Genomic DNA, 17,189 nt, shown 5'->3' with positions numbered 1-17,189 from the left:
GCAAAGAGCTTGGCACAAAATGATTGCTCAATAAGTATCAGTGACTGTTATTACATGAGATGAAGGGACTTATTTTCACCAAAGGGAAATATTGACATAGAAAGTAATAATTTCCTGCACAACAGCCCAGGTGTCAGATTTTCAAGTATTTATAAACTTATTTTAAAAAGGAATACATTATAAATGTTTTGGGAACTCTTACCATTTGCAACAACATAGATGGACCTGGAGAGTCTGATGCTAAGTGAAATAAGCCAGTCAGAGAAAGACAAGTATCACATGATCTCACTCATATGTGGAATCGAGTGAACAAAATAAACTAATGAATAAAATAGAACCAGAGATGTAGAAGCATGGAACAGACTGAGGAATTTCAGAGGGAAGGCGGGGGTGGGTGGGGTGGGTTGGAGTGGGAGGGGAGTGATTAACCCATGGACTCAGTGAAGGCCTGGGAGCGGGTATGGGGTGGAGGGGGTCAATGGGGAAAAAAACACAAAGGAGACATCTGTAATACTTTCAACAATAAAGATAAATTAAAAAATTATTTTGGAGAAGAGAAAAGGAGAAAAGAAACCCCAAACTCCCCTAAGATCCCACCGCCTGAACACAAGCACTGTGAACGTGTTGGTTTTTTTCCACAGCATTTAAATGGTTGTAATTGTGGGATACACACATCTCTGTATTCTTCTTCCTTTACTTAGCACTGCATCATGAACATTTTCCCAAGTCGCTACGTGCTACTCATAACTGTAATTTTTATGACCGCATACCACTCTTAATTAAGACCTTTATGCAGAAAGTTCTCCAGTATTTCAGGTTTTCCCCTTAGGATTCCGGAAAGCAAATAACTGGGTCATAGGGCATAAACACTTTCTATAGCGTCAGATTCGTACAGCCAGACTGCTTTCCAAAAAGGTGGTATCAATTTGCAATGCAAAAATGTCTGATAAAGCTCATCCAACAGCGTATTCATTGGGGTTGGGTATGATGAATGCAGTTTTCTCTCGGCTGATTTATGACCTGGGTGTTGTCCTGATCGGCAGCAGTTGCCAAGCCGGAAAAAAGTAAAAAGGAGTTCAGAAACCATAACAAATTTCATTAATGCAGAATCATGGAGCTGAAAAGAACTCGAGTGGTGTATTAACTTCTTGTCTCCCCTTCTGCGCATATTTTAATTTAACATAATTTAAAATTTTTATTTTAACATAAAAGCTTATTTTTTCTGTCACAAGGATAAAATGTGATTATTAAAGACATTTTAGAAACGACAGAAAAAATTGAAAGATAAACCACTCTTAGTCCCAAGGTTAATATTTTGGTAGATGTTTCCTTTTTTTTTTTTCATTTTATGTAATTGTGAATATAGTACTGTCTGAGCAATGTTAAAGTTATATTTTTCTCTTAAGAGTATAATATGGGTATTTATTCATATAACTGTAAATATATGCTTTTATAGGCAATGCATTTTATTTTTATTGGCTATTTTTTTTAAAAGAAAACACATACTCATGATTTTAAAAAATTCAAATAGTGCAGCATATACAATGAAGGGTGGTGTTCCAACCCTTGACCTCAGTCTCCTCCCCAGAGGAGCCACTGTCAATATTTTATGTATTCAGAGGACTTCTGTGCATATTAAACATAAATAAGCTTTTCTACACCAATACTAGAATAGCAGACTTATTGTTTTGCACCTTGCTCTCTTGTCCTTTTCACTTACTATGTCTTGGAAATCATCCCACAAAAGCACATATGCTTTTGACATGGTCTTTCTTCTTTTTAACAGCTAATAGTATATACTGCGTGCATGTACCGTAATGTGTTTTCCAGACTCCTAGGGAAGACTATTCCTTTCTTTTGTTCCTGTAGACAGTGTGTCAGCCAACAGGCTTGCCCTTCGTGCACACGTGTTAGTAATATCTGGAGGATAAATCCCTAGCAGTGAAATTGTGCTCGGTCAACAGATGCATTTGAAAATGTACACTTGAGCCCTGGCTGGTATGGCTCAGTTAGTTGGGTGTCAGCCCATGTACTGAGAAGTTGTTGGTTCAGTTCTGGGTCAGGGCACATGCTGTGTCAATCCCCGTAGGAGGCATGCTCTCTCCCTCTCTCTCTAAAATCAATAAAAACATATTAAAAAAATAAAATAGTACACTTTAAATTCTGATAGATTCCATCAGATTGCCTTCCATAGGAGTTGTACGGATTTAAACTCAATAACATATAAAAGTACCTGTTTCCCTATACCATTTTCAATACAGAGTGTTAACAATGTCTTTGACCTGTGACAAACTGAAAGGTAAAAATAGTATTCCAATTTTGTTTTAATATACATTTTTCTTATAAGAAAGCTTAACCTTTCAAAGCTGCATATATATATATGTATATATATATATATATATATATATATATATATACTTATATTAAATGTTTTTTATTGATTTTAAAGAGAGTGGAAGGGAGAGGAATAGAAAGAAACATCTATGAGAGAAACATTATCGGCTGCCTCCTGCACGCCCTCTACTGCGGATCAAGCCCACAACCCAGGCATGTGCCTGACTGAGAATTGAACTGTGACCTCCTGGTTCATAGGTTGACCAACTCAACCACTGAGCCACACCGGCGGGGCAGAGCCACTTATGCTTTGTTTTCTGCGAACTCACTAGACATTATTTTTAATTGCTGAAAACTATCCCATGGAGAGGATTTACCATAATGTAAGCTAACCATTTCTGTGTTGTATGTAAACTTTCACTGTTATAAATAACTAGAGGCCCAGTGCACAAAATTCATGCAAGAGTAGGCCTGCCTCCCGCTGGCTGCCAGCACCAGCTTCCCTCTGGCACCTGGGACCCGGGCTTCCCTCATAGCCCCGGCTTCGTCCTGAAGGTTGTCCAGAAGGATGTCCTGTCTAATTAGCATATTACGCTTTTATTATTATAGACTAGAGGCCCAGCGCACAAAATTGTGCATAGGTAGTGTCCCTAGGCCTAGCCTGCGATCAGGCCTATCTTCTGCTCGCTCGCCAGTCCCGGTCCTGCCCCACCCTGCTGCTGCTGCCAGCCATCAGCTTCCCCTCACCAGCCCCCCACCTCATAGTGACTGGTCGAGCAGTCATTCCGGTCATTACGCTTATGGTCATTGGCCTTTTATTACATAGGATACCACAGTGAACATCTTTATTTTTTGCATAAAGCATCTGCAGCATTTTGTTTTGTTTTCTTGGAGTAGATTCTTGGAAATGAAATCTGTGGGTCAAAGGGTACTGGCATTTTAACGACATGATTGCCAAATGCTCTTGGAAAAGCTCATACTGGTTTACAACCCCACTGCGACGCGCCCGTGTGCCCAGCTCACTGTCCCAGTGCCGGCACTGGTTTGCGCATGTAAAGGCTCTCCCAGGCTCCGCTCCTGCAGTTATTTTGTGCTCTGACCCAGTGTAAGCTGAACCCTTAAAGCCAGGGGACTGTCCCTGTTTGGATGGCAAACCAAATCCTTCCTGTCACACCGAGGCTCAGATCTGTTCTGGGAGGACTTAGAGTTCTGCATCAGAGATGTCAGTTTTCCTTTCCTGGTAAAACCCCACGGCCAGGTTGGTACGAGTCATTGTAGAAGAAAAGCCTTGCTGTCCCCAGAAGTGCTGACATGGATGCTTCCCTGCTGGATCACTAATCGGAATGGATTACCCACGGCCCCGAGGTGTGGCCAGCTCAGCGCGTCTGGCTCTGTCTGGGGAGGTGCCGTCCGATGCACTCTTGCTGGGATGTGGCAAGTCAGTGAGGTGACCCTGGGGAAGGTGTCACCTGGGAGAGGAGACTTCTGTTTTTATCTGCTCAACATCTCTCTCCTCTTCTGGTAAAATAGGGGCTTCGTTTGCTCTTGCAAAGTATTGAATCGTGACCTAGCCCTGGCCCAATAGAATCCCCTTTTCTCTTGGCCAGAGTGATGGACTCATGAGCCGCCCTGTGGCCCAAGAAGGACCAGTTGCAGTCCTTCCTGCAATTTGATATATGGACGCCGGGAGAAAGAGACTTTGTTTTTCCAGAAAGTCTGGTAAACTGGGATGACTTGGGCTTAAGGCTGCTGGTAGTTCTCTTTCCCTCCCTGCAACAGAAGCCTGGGAATATGGCCCTGAGGAGACACACAGAGATGAGGCCAGAGGGAAAAAGAACCCGTCCTCATGCCCACTTGTCTGAACTGGGCTAATTTTTGCAATTACAACAGAAAAACTATAGTTCACCTGGGGAGGTCAGAGAGCTTGCATCTGAGGGGTGAGCCCAGAGAGTTCTAGAAAGAGGGAGCTGAGGTCTGGTTCTGGAGGAAAATGTCAGTTGTCAGATTCAGACACCTCAGATGTTTGAGATGATAGGATGGAGCAAGGTAAGAATTGGTGGCTGGGAGTATGAGAAGCTAGCCAGAGAGGAGGGGGTGTTTTACATTCTTCTGGGAACAAGGTGGCCTTGAGCCATGTTGGCAGTGGGAATGGGAAGGAAGGGGCAGTGGCAGCAAGAATTGTGAAGGAAGAATCCACAGGACTTGGTGACTGATTGGTTAACTGTGTTAGTCTGTTGGGCTGCATAACAAAATAGCACAGGCTGCGTGGTTTAGAAATGCATTTCCTCGCAGTTCTGGAAGCGGGACGTCCAAGATCAAGGTGCCAGCAGCATTGGTTCCTGGCGAGGCCTGCTCTTTAGCCTGGACATAGGGCCTCCTTACTGCGTGCTCACACGGCCTTTTCTTTGTGGGAGGGCGGACAGAGCACACACTCTTCCTCCTTTTATAAGGACAACCAGTCCTATTGGATTAGGGCCCTACCTTTATGATTTAATGTAACTTTATTTCCTTAAAGGTCCTGTCTCCAAATACAGTTATACGGGGAGTTAGGGCTTCAACATATTAATTTGAGGGAGTGGGGCACAATTCAGCCCATAACACTAACCAAGAAGAAATAAGTCTTTGGGGGTGGGATGAGTCACTTAATTTGTTTGGGTTTATTTTTTCCTGTGCTTTAAAAAGATATTTGTAGTCATTGTGATTTGAAGCAATTCTGTTTTTTTCACTAATCATTATATCATAAGCATTTCTCAATACTGCTGTGTAGTGTTCGTAATTATAATTTTAAAACGCTGATTGCATTCCTGGTTGTAGGTACCCTAGCATTCTTCTTGGTCTTTATCTTAACTAGTTTCTCTTGGATGGCCTACCAGCTGCAAGCCCTGTCCACTTTTCCTTTGCTACGCTCATCGTAACCATTCCTTTCTCCTTACCTGACTGTTAACACCCTGCCTTAAGGCCAGGTCATCACATGCCAGGGCCCTCCTCACTGGTCCATAGGTCGCCCTGCCATTTCATCTACCCAACACCCAACCAGAGGAGACAGTACATGTTAAGGCTGTGCTTTTCATATAACTTCTCTACCTTATTATGAACTGAATGATCAAGTCCAAACTCTTACGGTAAGTGTTAGAAGTCTTCCACAATCCAAGAGGACTTCCAATTAGAAGTCTTCCCGTCCTAACTTGGTAAACACTCGCCTACTGTCTTTCTATAGGAACCTTTTCTAGAATCTGGTAGGCCTCTCACTGTCTTCCAGTGACATACCTGCCACCCCAGCCCATTAACTTTGCTTTATCTAATGTCCTTCCTGATTATCTAGTTTTATCCAAACACATCTACGTGCATATTTGACTTTCCCGCTGGACCATGATATCCCTGCAGGTAAGGACTGTGGCTGACTCACTTCTATAACTTCGACACTGGCACACAGTCCAATGTGTAGACCCAGATAAGCCCATGTTTATCCCGATTCAAACCCTGGCTCTGACACGTACACACTATCTGACCTGGACACGTTGCCCAACATCAAGCCTCAGTTTCCTCATCTGCAAAATTGGGGGAATAATAGTACCTAATTCATATGGCGATTGTGTATAACATGTATTGTGTGGTTCTGTGTAAAAGTCACCTCCCCAGGACCTGGGATGTCAGTGCTCGCTGGTTTTGATGAGATGGTGATGGTGATGGTGATGGTGATGGTGATGGTGATGATATGGTTAGCACTCTGGAAAGGTTTGTTGAGTGAATCTCAGACTTGGCTCATGCACAGCCAGCCAGTAGCAGTGGCTTTCCCTTCTCCTCCGTGATCCCCAGCCTCCTCTCTAGAACCTCCTGTCGAACCTACCCATCGTCCAGCCCTGACTCGACATAGACAGCCATGAGTGAGAGGCCTCTGATGCCTAAGTTTCCCTCGGCAGCTTGAGTAGGTTTGCCTTTAAGGCCCAGCACCTTCTTCCCAGGAACTAACTTTATAGGGCTGGATTGACATTTTCAAATAGGACATCCTGACTCACCTGCCTGGTGCCCTCTGCCTGCAGGAGTTTCCTGGAGCCAGAAATGGGTTCCCTGCCCACAGCCAGGGCCACCACAGTGCCTCTCATCAGGCCTGCCCCTACTCCAGACAAACTCAGGACAAAAACACAAAAGGAGACCCATGTACCATGTAGCCAAATATTTAAAAGTTATGAATCAAGCTATCAAAGTGTTAAATGTGTTCCATCCTCCTACCTTGACAAACGTGCCATTGAAATGACAACGTTAAAAATATGTGGAAGTATGTGTACAAATAATGTGTATAGCTATGTAATTCCTATTGCTGAAATTGACAAAATAGTAAACATGACTGAATTTAATCATGATTGTTTCTGTCTGAATGCTCTGTAATGGGCCAGCCATGTTTAAATGAATATAATAAAAACATGAAAAATGGGGAGGTAGGGATATATGTGTGCGTGTGCGCTTGTGTGCATGTGCCTAAGACCTGGTGCTACTATAAGGGAAACTAGCCATTAGCCTTCATTCTTCCTGTCTTCACCCTCCCTGGCCCACAGCTCTACCTTCACATGTGCCAGAGGTATGGCTGCTTCCCATCCTGTGGGAAGCACGGCTGAGTGCCCAAGAGAAATCATAGTGTGCATCTTGCTCTGTGAATTGCCAACGAGGTTTCTGGAAACCATTTTTGGAATTGTCTTCAGAGCCCATAGTGTCCAAACACTATGGTTATAACTAGGTTTTTAAAAAGTCATGCAGCCTGGCTGGTGTGGCTCAGTGGTTGAGCGTCGACCCATGAACCAGGAGGTCATGGTTTGATTCCCAGTCAGGGCACGTGTCCGGGTTGCAGGCTCGATCCCCAGTAGGGGGTGTGCAAGAGGCAGCTGTTTAATGATTCTCTCTCACCATTGATGTTTCTATCCCTCTCTCCCTCTCCCTTCCTCTCTCTGAAATCAATAAAAAATCATATTAAAAACCATATTAAAGAGATGGGGTTATGAGTTTTTCTTTACTTTCAAAATTTTCTATAATGTGATTATTTTTATAATGAAAAGTTATAAAAAATGCAGTGAGTTGCACAAGCTCGATGTTGCTTTGCTCTGTGCAGAACACCTGCCGGTTGCTTAGCTTTGCTTTATACAAAGTGGTAATATCATATTGCCAAGGAGGTTTTTAAAAATATTTACTTTTTTACTGTGGTAAAATATACATAATGTAACATTTATCTTTTTTTAGTATGCAGTTCAGTGGCATCCAGTGCATTCACATTGTTGTGTAACCGTCACCATCATCCACCTCCAGAACTTTTTCATCTCCCCAAACTGACACTCTGTCCCCATTAAACAATAACTCCCCATTCCCCCTCCCCTCAGCTCCTGGTAACCCTATTCTACTTCCTGTCTCTGTGAATTTGACTGTTCTAGGTACCTCACATACGTGGAAGCACACAGTATTTTGTGTCTGCTTTATTCACTTAGCGTAATGTCTTCAAGATTCTTCCATGTTGTAGCATATGTCAGAGTTTCCCATTTCCTTCCTTTTTAAGACTGACTAATATTCCACAGTATGCATACACCACATTTAGTTTATCCATTCATCCATGCTTGGATATTTGGGTTGTTTCTACCTTTTGGCTGTTGTGATAATGCTGCTATGAACATGGGTGTACAGATGTCTCCTTAAAAGCTCTCGGGCTTTCTGGGGTGTGTACCTAGAAGTGGAATTGCTGCCAAGGAGATTTTTAGAATTTGTTTTTGGGACTTTCCTATGACCTTATTTTGAAATTCCTCAGCTAAGGCTGCTCTTTGTCCGTTGAATGTGGACTTGATTTTTAGAAACTTCCAGCAATTTTTGAGGGGCACTAAAACGGATTGGTTTCTTACTAGGTGTTGATCTGGTGCTAATAAAGCAATGCTGGGAAGTAAGGACAGGTGACTTCCTTTCCAGGTGAGGGAATTGAGGCTGAGAGAAGGTAAGAGCCTGCCCATATACAGGTAGTCATGTGAGGGCCTGGGTTCAAGCTCAGATCTGTTTTAGCTCAAGCCACGCTTGGTCTCCTACAATGTTCTCCTACTTTGAAGCAATTGTTGAGCTACCAAATTGGGGAATACCATTTTTAAAAAAAATATTTTTATTGATTTAAGAGAGGAAGAGAGAGGGAGAGAGAGATGGAAACATCAATGATGAGAGAGAGTCACTGATCGGCTGCCTCCTGCACACCCCCTACTGGGGATCGAGCCTGCAACCTGGACATGTGCCCTTGGCCAGAATCCGAACCTGGGACCCTTGAGTCCTCAAGCCGACACTCTATCCACTGAGCCAAACCAGCTAGGGCGGAATAACATTTTGGATCAAAAAGGTATGATTGCGGAGATAGGTTTTAGAATATTCATTATACATTTTTCCAATCAAAAGGAAAATAATGAGCATTTGTCTAAAATTTGGAATATAGAGAAAAGCAGAAAGAAAAACAGTTACCCATGGTTCTACCCCTGACTGTCAATCAGTTGTATCCCTGTATAACGTGTTTAATTGCATTTCCTTCACAGTTCAACTGGGCAGGGCATTCATTTGATCACTCCAGGCCCAGAAGAGAAGCATTTAGTCACCTGAGTGAAGCCGTGTCTTTTTGTTTATGAAGGTTCACATTGTCAGGAGATGTCAGGGGCGTGGCAGCTGCAGCGAGCAAGACAGAACTTGTGAAGTGCTTTCAGCTGAGAGGATGTTTTAGCCCACAGCCTCCAGCTGCCCCATTTGAGCCAGCTTCATGCTTTTCCCAGGCAGCTCCCACGCCAGTGACTGAACCTGGTGGAGGCACCAACACCCACCACGTCTGCCCCATGGGGGACTTCTTGAATGGCCAACATTGCTCCACTCCCCACCGGGTTGTCCAAGACTTGGGGCATAATTTGCACTGTGGCCTGAGACATTTCCTGCTCTATTTTCCTCCTTCCTCTCTTCACAGGATTGGATCCATAATTCTAACGTTGGCACGTTTCTGAGTTTTTGTTTAGTGTTTGAAAAGCCAACGTTAGAATTTCTACATCAGGTAATGTTCAACATGCCACCAATTTTGGACTTAGTACAGAACATAAAAGCACTTATAAAAATTGTGTTTTCCACGTTCCTGACTCAAATAACCTTATGCTTTAGTATTTTAAGAGTATAGCATAGTAGTGTAAGAGTGAAATTCTCGTTCTCTGTCTCTTTTTTATTTTTAAATACGTTTTTATTGATTTTAGAGAGAAAGGGAGAGGAAGAGAGAGAAACATCAATGATGAGAGAGAATCATTGATCGACTGCCTCCTGCACACTCTGTACTGGGGATCAAGTCCGCATCCTGGGCATGTGCCCTGACTGGGAATGGAACCATGACCGCCTGGTTCATAGGTCGACGCTCAACCAGGCATTGAGCAACACTGGCTGGACTCTATCTTAATTCTAGCCTGCATCTCTCCCGTGGCTCCAGGCAAATAGCTCCTGCTATAGATATAATTATTAGAGGAATTCTGCTCGAGGCTTGAGTTTTTGGTAAAAATTTGCAGGAGCATCAAGACCAGACTCAAATCAGCAGCGGTCAACAAACGGGAACAAAGAGATTTAGAAATTTCCCTGCACTTCCTTGTATCCTGCTTGGCGCCTAGGTGTCACGTACCTCTTGGCCTGCCTCCTCCCTCCCTTGACATAAAAGACGCCTGAATTCTGGGCTCTCTTAAGATGCATTTGTCGAAGCTTTATGCACCCCCTCTGCTCCCATTTTTACAAGCTGGTGCCTTCTCCATCAATAGACCTTTCCATACTCCAAACTCTGACATTAAAAACATTTTTTTTTAAAAAAAATTGATTTCAGAGAGGAAGGGAAAGGGAGAGATAGAAACATTAATGATGAGAGAGAATCATTGATCGGCTGCCTCCTGCACGCCCCCTACTGGGGATCGAGCCTGCAACCCAGGCATGTGCCCTTGACCGGAATAGAACCTGGGACCCTCCAGTCTGCAGGCCAGCACTCTATCCACTGAGCCAAACCGGCTAGGGCCAAACTCTGACATTTGGATATTGGCATTTTTTTGAAGCATTGGGCACACAAACCTTGAATTGGTAGCAGTAGAATAATATGTAAGAACTCCGAGAAACCATAGAAAAAACACTAATGAAAGACTGAAAATGAAAGAGAATGTAACCTGGAAACCAAACCCTGCAGAACAAAGGTGGCCAGATAACACTAAAAAACGAGGGGAATTGTGGGAACCAGGACAACTGCTTTCTGAAAACCCCAGCTGTGACTAATCAATAAAGTCTGATTAATGTGCAAGAACATAACATAGTAAAAATGTGTTACAGCTGAGCGTCTTGTAATGCAAGTTGGTGGAATTAAGTACCAAACACATAAAGTAAATTTATAAAACTAGTGGTGTCTGCTGTAACTCACACCACTGCGGGAGCTATTAAGAGTCGCTAATAAAATAGTCATGCATTTTATTTATCTGACTTTGTGTTTGGAGATGCAACATACTGTTTCCAGGTGGCCATGCTTCTCGCCTCCCCCGGCCAGGAAGGCCAGTCCGTACCTGTAGCCACACCTTTCCTTTCCATGTGGCCTAGTGACAGCTTCTGTAATGAAGGCGGAGTCTCTGGCTGCATCCTGACCGCAGGTCTGAGGTCTCGCCTGTGATTTCGCAGCTGCCCACTGGGAGGCAGAGGCCCCATCCTGCTCCTGTCTTGAGTGCCTGGGTCTTGTGTCTGGGGCCCTAGAGGTCACAGCCCTGGGCCACCCCCTCATGCTCCCTCCTCCCCCATGTCCCAGTTGGTCCTGGAACTTCATCTTTGCCTAGCTTGGGGTTCTCAACCTGGTTGCCCATTCACCAATGCCCAGGCTGCACGCCTAACCAGTTCATTGGAACCTCTGGGATCAGGCAGCAGCATGTTTAAAGCTTCCCAGGTGATAACAATATGCAGCCAAGGCTAAGAATCACTGGCATAGTTACAGCCATTTCCCCCCTGGAAGGAGAAAGGAAAAGCACTCTTCTATAACCTTTGCACCAGGCCCACTTCACTGGCCACACGCACCACTGCCCTTGAGGACAGAGCTGGGTCACCCTCGCCTTGTCCCGTTCTGCAGTGCCCACCATAGCTCTCTCTTTTAAAAAAATATATATTTTTATTGATTTCAGAGTGGAAGGGAGAGGAAGGGAGAGATAGAAATATCAATGATGAGAGAGAATCATTGATTGGCTGCCTCCTGCATGCTCCATACTGGGAATCGAGTCCAGAACCTGGGTATCTGCCCTGACCGGGAATTGAACCGTGACAGGTCAACGGTCAACCACTGAGCCACACTGGCTGGGCCGGCCATAGGTCTTTACACAGAGTAGATGCACACAGTCTTGGCCTCAATGAAACAACATTGAGTTTCTTACCGAGGGCCCTTAGATGTAGCTCTCCCCACATTCCCACCTGAACCCTCAAATGAGCCAGATGGGTGTGGAACTTGGGGTAAAAACCCAGGATCAAGATCTGTCTTTGATAGCAAATGGATATGTGGCCCTGGTCATGTTCTTCAACCCTATGAGGCTGAGAGTCTTACACCTGAAAACGAGAATGGTGCTTTTGCTCCTTGATTCTCCTTTGTTGGGAGCCTGACAAAGAGCTAAGGCTGGACATACATGGTTTCCAATCCTCTCAACACCCCGCCGGGTAAATCTTTCTGTTACTTTTTTACTGATGGGAAAACAGACTCAGCTAAAGGAACCTGTTAGGGTCACACAGCTAATTACCGCCTGAACAGGCACCTGCCACCGTTCCTGGTGGTTAAGGGGATGGGCTTTGGAATTAGACTAAGTTCAAATCCCCACTTCACTTCTTTTTAAAAAATAAAATATTTGTATTGGTTTCAGAGAGGAAGGAAGAGGGAGAGACAGAAACATCAGTGAGGAGAGAGGATCATTGGCTGTCTCCTGCTCGCCCCACCCTGGGGATCGAGCCCTCAACCGGGCATGTGCCCTGACCCGGAATCGAACTGTGACCTCCTGGTTCATCGATGCTCAACCACTGAGCCATGCCAGGCCCTGCTTCATCTCTTGCTAGCTGGGGAATCTTGAGCATGGTAATTAACCAGTCTAACCTCCCATTCCTAAGGGAATCCTAGGAATTTTCTACTCCCAAATCTCTTCTGGGCAGGCTCTGGCTGGGTGGTAGGGGTCAAGATAGCAGTGTAGGCAACAGGTTCCTAGAGCTGTCCAATCCAAACTGGGGGAGCGAACTTCTCCCCTTTTCCAGTCTGGGCTCCCTCCAGGCAGAGGTGCCGGGGGAAGAGCACCTGAGGCCACCTGGGTAAGTGAGCACACAGCTGACTTTGACCAACCTCAGTGGGACAGCCAGCAGGTATGGGCTGAACCCACAGGTTCCTTTTAGTGTGCAGGTCCAAGGTATTCCTCTCAGGTGATAATCTCCCACAACCTCCATGTATGCGGTGGCACAACCTCCTCTCAAACTCCTCCCCCGAACGTTCCCTAAGGATGCTCTGCGCCTGTCTGGAGTGACCCTGGGCTTCATTTGCATGTGGCTTTTTCTCATTATAACGTCATAGCATAAGGTGGGGGGCCTGTTGCCAGGGTTACCGGATGTCGGTATACCCAGTTTAGCCTTTGCTGAGTCCTGACTCCACTGGTTACACTTCCCCTGTGTTCCAGACTCTTCTGGGCCTCTCACGTTTGTGGTCACAAAAACATAAACATGTCGAAGTTCCTCTCTTCTTATTTTCTCTGGTTCTCTGCGAGTTCTTCTAGATCTTTACGTTATTCTGAGTTCACCGACTTCGCTTTTTATTTCTGTTGACTTATTCTCATACTGCCAACCCCCCTCCAGTATATAAATGGTTACTTCTGAGCAGTACAGTCACCCGTCCCCTGCCCCACAGATTAGTGCAGGGAGTGATTGAGAGAGCGTGTGTGAGCACCAGACACATTGGAAATGCTTTTACAAATTAGCTGTAGTTTTATAAACAACAGTCACCCTATGTGGCATGATCTGTGCTAGCAGGAAGTACAAAGTGCACTCAAAATGCGCAGTAAACTGAGAGATGTCGAACAGCGATGGGTTCCAACTACTGTGTGGTGTCTGGGAGCCCAGCATCCCCACCTAATACCTGTACTTACTTATTTGCCAAACATTTACTGAGATTAGCGGTGGCCACTTGTCATATTCACAGCTGTCGGATGTTTCCTTTTATTTTCAGTTGTTAACTTAAAATTTTTAAAAATGATGGTAACATGCACATAACATATTTACCACCTTAACCATTTTTAAGTGTTCAAGTCAGTGGCATTAAGTACGTTCACCTGGTGCCGCCATCACCAGCATCCACCCACAGAGCCTTTCTCATCTTGCAGTGCTGATGTTTTTATTTTTTCACTTTATTGTCTTTCTGTTCCTGCGGAAATTCCTCTTCTGTCTCCCCAGTGAGGAAGTCAGAACTCATATCTGTACCTGCCCTGGGACTGGGATGCCAGCCTGTGACCGAGCCCCACCAATCAGCAATCGGATGCGACGGTGCAATGTTGGTCCAGAGGGGAGCCACAGGAAGAAAAAGGCTGTGGGGGAAGTCGCCGTATTTGCTGGCGTGGACGGCAGCAGAGGTGTCCAGCTTGTGGTGGCGGCGGCTGCAGTGGTGGTGGTTCCCAGAGGTAGCAAGGTCAAGTTTCTGATGCAGAAGGGAAAATAGCGCTGGCTGCTCCATGATTGCACTATGGACAGGGGGACAGGTTCTTGACCCTTAGAGCTTGGCATTGGCCATAGTTTCCTTCTGAGGCCATGGTTTTGGGTGTTACTTCTGTTTTTTTTTTTTGTCTCAAGTCTACTCTTAAAAAAATGTTTTTATTGATTTTAGAGAGAGGAAGGTAGAGGGAGAGAGAGATTGAAACATCGATGTACCAACATCTATCGGCTGCCTCTTGCATGCCCCCTCCTGGGGGTTGAGCCTGCAACCCGGGCATGTGCCCTGACAAGGAGTCAAACTGGGGACCTCCTGTTCCATGGGATGAGGCTCAACCACAGAGCCATACCAGCTGGGCCTCAAGTCTACTCTTTTTTTTTTTTTTTTAATCCTCACCTGAGGATATTTTTCCATTGATTTTTAGGGAGAGTGGAAGGGAGAGGGAAAGACTGAGAGAAATACGATGTGAGAGAAACACATTGATGTGTTGCCTCCTGCATGCGCTGACCAGGGCCTGGGAGGAGCCTGCAACCGAGGTAGATGCCCTTGACTGGAATTGAACCGGGGACCCTTCGGTCCGCAGGCTGACGCTCTATCCACTGAGTGAAACTGGCTAGGGCAAGTCTGCTCTTGAATACTTTTCTTTTTTTGTTTTGTTTGTTTAACCAGCTGGTGCTAGAGCCCTGCCGGTTTTCATCGAAAGGGCCGCAGAGCATGGTGAGACCAAGGTTGCCTGCCATCTTGCTTTTGGGTGCTGTTGGCAAAGCTGCCTCACTCTTGAGCTCTTTTCTAACGAGCGGGTCAGGCCCCAGCTCTTTCCTCGTCTCTCCTTGGCTTTAGTCCAGGCCGGGTAATGTCTGGGATGCTATAGCTCCTCCTCCTTGTTGGGGTTCCTGGGAGAGAAATTACTTTCAGAAACTGGTCACTGCCAGGAAAGGGAGGCCCTGCTGGTCTGGCCCTGTCCAGGGGTTTGCTCCTGATTATTTTTCTTCCTCATCCAAAGAATGTTTGCCTGGACGCAGGCTTACTGCTAACCATTCCTCTTTCTTTTCTGTTACAATTTTCTGCTGGCTTTTCCATACTGTTTCTCTCAGAGGCGACTTCTGTCTGTTAAAAGGCATATTCGAGGATCGGGGGCAGGCTGCCTGTTTCTGTTGGGAAGCAGAGAGAAAAAACAGCATCCCAGATTCCCCAGGTTCCTCTCCGACCCTTGACAGCCTGACACCCCGTGCCTCAGCCTTCCTGGCTGCAGGACTGGGCTTGGCTTCCGATGCCCTGCATTATGTTATGAGGGAAGCCCTTCTCTGTGCCAGGACCATTCTGGAAATACAAAGATAAGTAAGGGGTGTGGCCTTCAGGAACTTGCAGCCCAGCGGAAGTGGAGCAATCAGGTTCAAGCCTCAGACAGTAGCTACAGAAAGAGATCACTTTATCATTTAATATCCATATAGTCACACCAGTCTGGTCTTGGTTGCCTTCTCTCTGAGGTGTGTGTGTGTGTGTGTGTACGTGTACTTTTGTGTTCAACTCTTCTGTCCTGGTCGTCACTTGCCACCTCAGCCGTCCTGGACAGGACATGGGTCAGTGGGCATGTCACAGAGCCTGGTCATCATCTGCCCAGCTTTTGTCCTATACTCTTGCAGGTTCACAGAGGACATTAGTTTCTTTCTCTTTATTATTATACTAGAGGCCCATTGCACAAAATTCATGCACTGGCGAGGGGGGGTCCCCTCAGCCCGGCCTGCGCCCTCTCGCAGTCCGGGACCCCTCGCTCCATACCACCCATCTGCAGTGGAGCTGGGAGAGGCTCCACTGACCTGTGGGAGAGCACTGACCACCAGAGGGCAGCTCCTGCATTGAGCATCTACCCCCTAGTGGTCAGTGTGCATCATGGCAAGCAGCTGTTCGGCCGTTTGATCAATTTGCATATTAGGGTTTTATTATATAGGATTAGTGACTGCCTGTGGCCCCCGTCTTTATTTTGTATTGCAGGATGACCTCTTCCCAGGATGACTGACAGTGGGGATGTCTACTCCTGGTAGGGCAGCGGTTCTCAACCTGTGGGTCGCGACCCCTTTGGCAGTCGAACGACCCTTTCACAGGGGTTGCCTAAGACCATCCTGCATATCAGATATTCAGATATTTACATTATGATTCATAACAGTAGCAACATTACAGTTATGAAGTAGCAACGAAAATAATTCTATGGTTGGGTCACAACATGAGGAACTGTATTTAAAGGGCCAGAAGGTTGAGAACCACTGTAGTAGGGAAATGACTCCACCCCCTTCTGCACTGAGAGCACAGTGTGCCTTACACCTGAAAACGCAATGACCCAGCCCAGCCTCAGCCACCTCAGTCCTGAACAGCAGCAGGAGGGGGGCACTAACAGCCGAGTCCAGGTTCTCTTTCCAGCCTCTTCTTCGGTTCCAAGTGAAGACCAGGCCGGCCCCACTTTCTCATCCCCTCTGTGTGATGCCTGCATATGACCACACAACTTCCTCCGGGTAAGAAACGGTTTTACGGGACAGGATAGTCCACACCCATGCCCAGCGCAAGGACCATTTCCCTGAAGGACATGCCGTCTGCAGGGCACTGCTCCACTCCACAGATACCCTTCCCCAGCGTCTCAGGGGCTCGCTTGGTTCCCGGGAGCCACGGCTGTCTCACTATCGCCATAGCTGCAGGAACACTTGCTTTACATCTTAGCGGCTGTGAGACACACGGGAGTGGATTTGTCCTCCAAGAACAGGCCATCTTCGCCAGAGATGAATTCCACTCTGGGGAAATAGAGACCTGCTTGAAGCTTTTAAAAAATGGATTCTCCTCCACCCCTTCAGCTTCTGCCTTTCCGTGGAGGTCTCCAGGATCTTGGGAACTTTCAGAATATGATGAAGTCCCAATTTCTAATATCTCAGAATATGACAATAGTATTTGGAGAAAGGATCTTTAAAGAGGTGATTAAGTTAGAATGAGGCCAGTAGGGTGGCCCACTAACCCAATAGATTCTTATCCTTATAAGAATAGAAGATCAGCCCTGGCCAGTGTGGCAAGTGGTTAAAGCGTTGCCCCATGCACCAAAGGGTCGCAGGTTCAATTCCCGGTCAAGGGCATATACCTGAGTTGCAGGTTCAATCCCAGCCCTGGTTGG

At 45.9% G+C, this 17,189-nt stretch overlaps 1 long non-coding RNA gene across 1 annotated transcript in view; it reads left to right on the top strand.

The window, feature by feature from the left end:
- The window catches only part of LOC138993811 (uncharacterized), a 37,224-nt gene that overhangs the window by 8,144 nt on the left and 11,891 nt on the right, over nt 1-17,189 (top strand). Inside the window, exon 2 of the long non-coding RNA XR_011468345.1 lies at nt 13,786-16,545. This is a non-coding gene — a long non-coding RNA (uncharacterized lncRNA). The remainder of the gene's footprint in view (nt 1-13,785; nt 16,546-17,189) is intronic.

Source organism: Myotis yumanensis, unplaced genomic scaffold, assembly GCF_028538775.1.
Source record: "Myotis yumanensis isolate MYYU_CA2020_CCGP unplaced genomic scaffold, mMyoYum1.0.hap1 SCAF_16, whole genome shotgun sequence".
Lineage (NCBI taxonomy): Eukaryota > Metazoa > Chordata > Mammalia > Chiroptera > Vespertilionidae > Myotis > Myotis yumanensis.
Note: the sequence above shows the minus strand (reverse complement) of the source record. Positions and strands in the feature narration are given on the sequence as shown.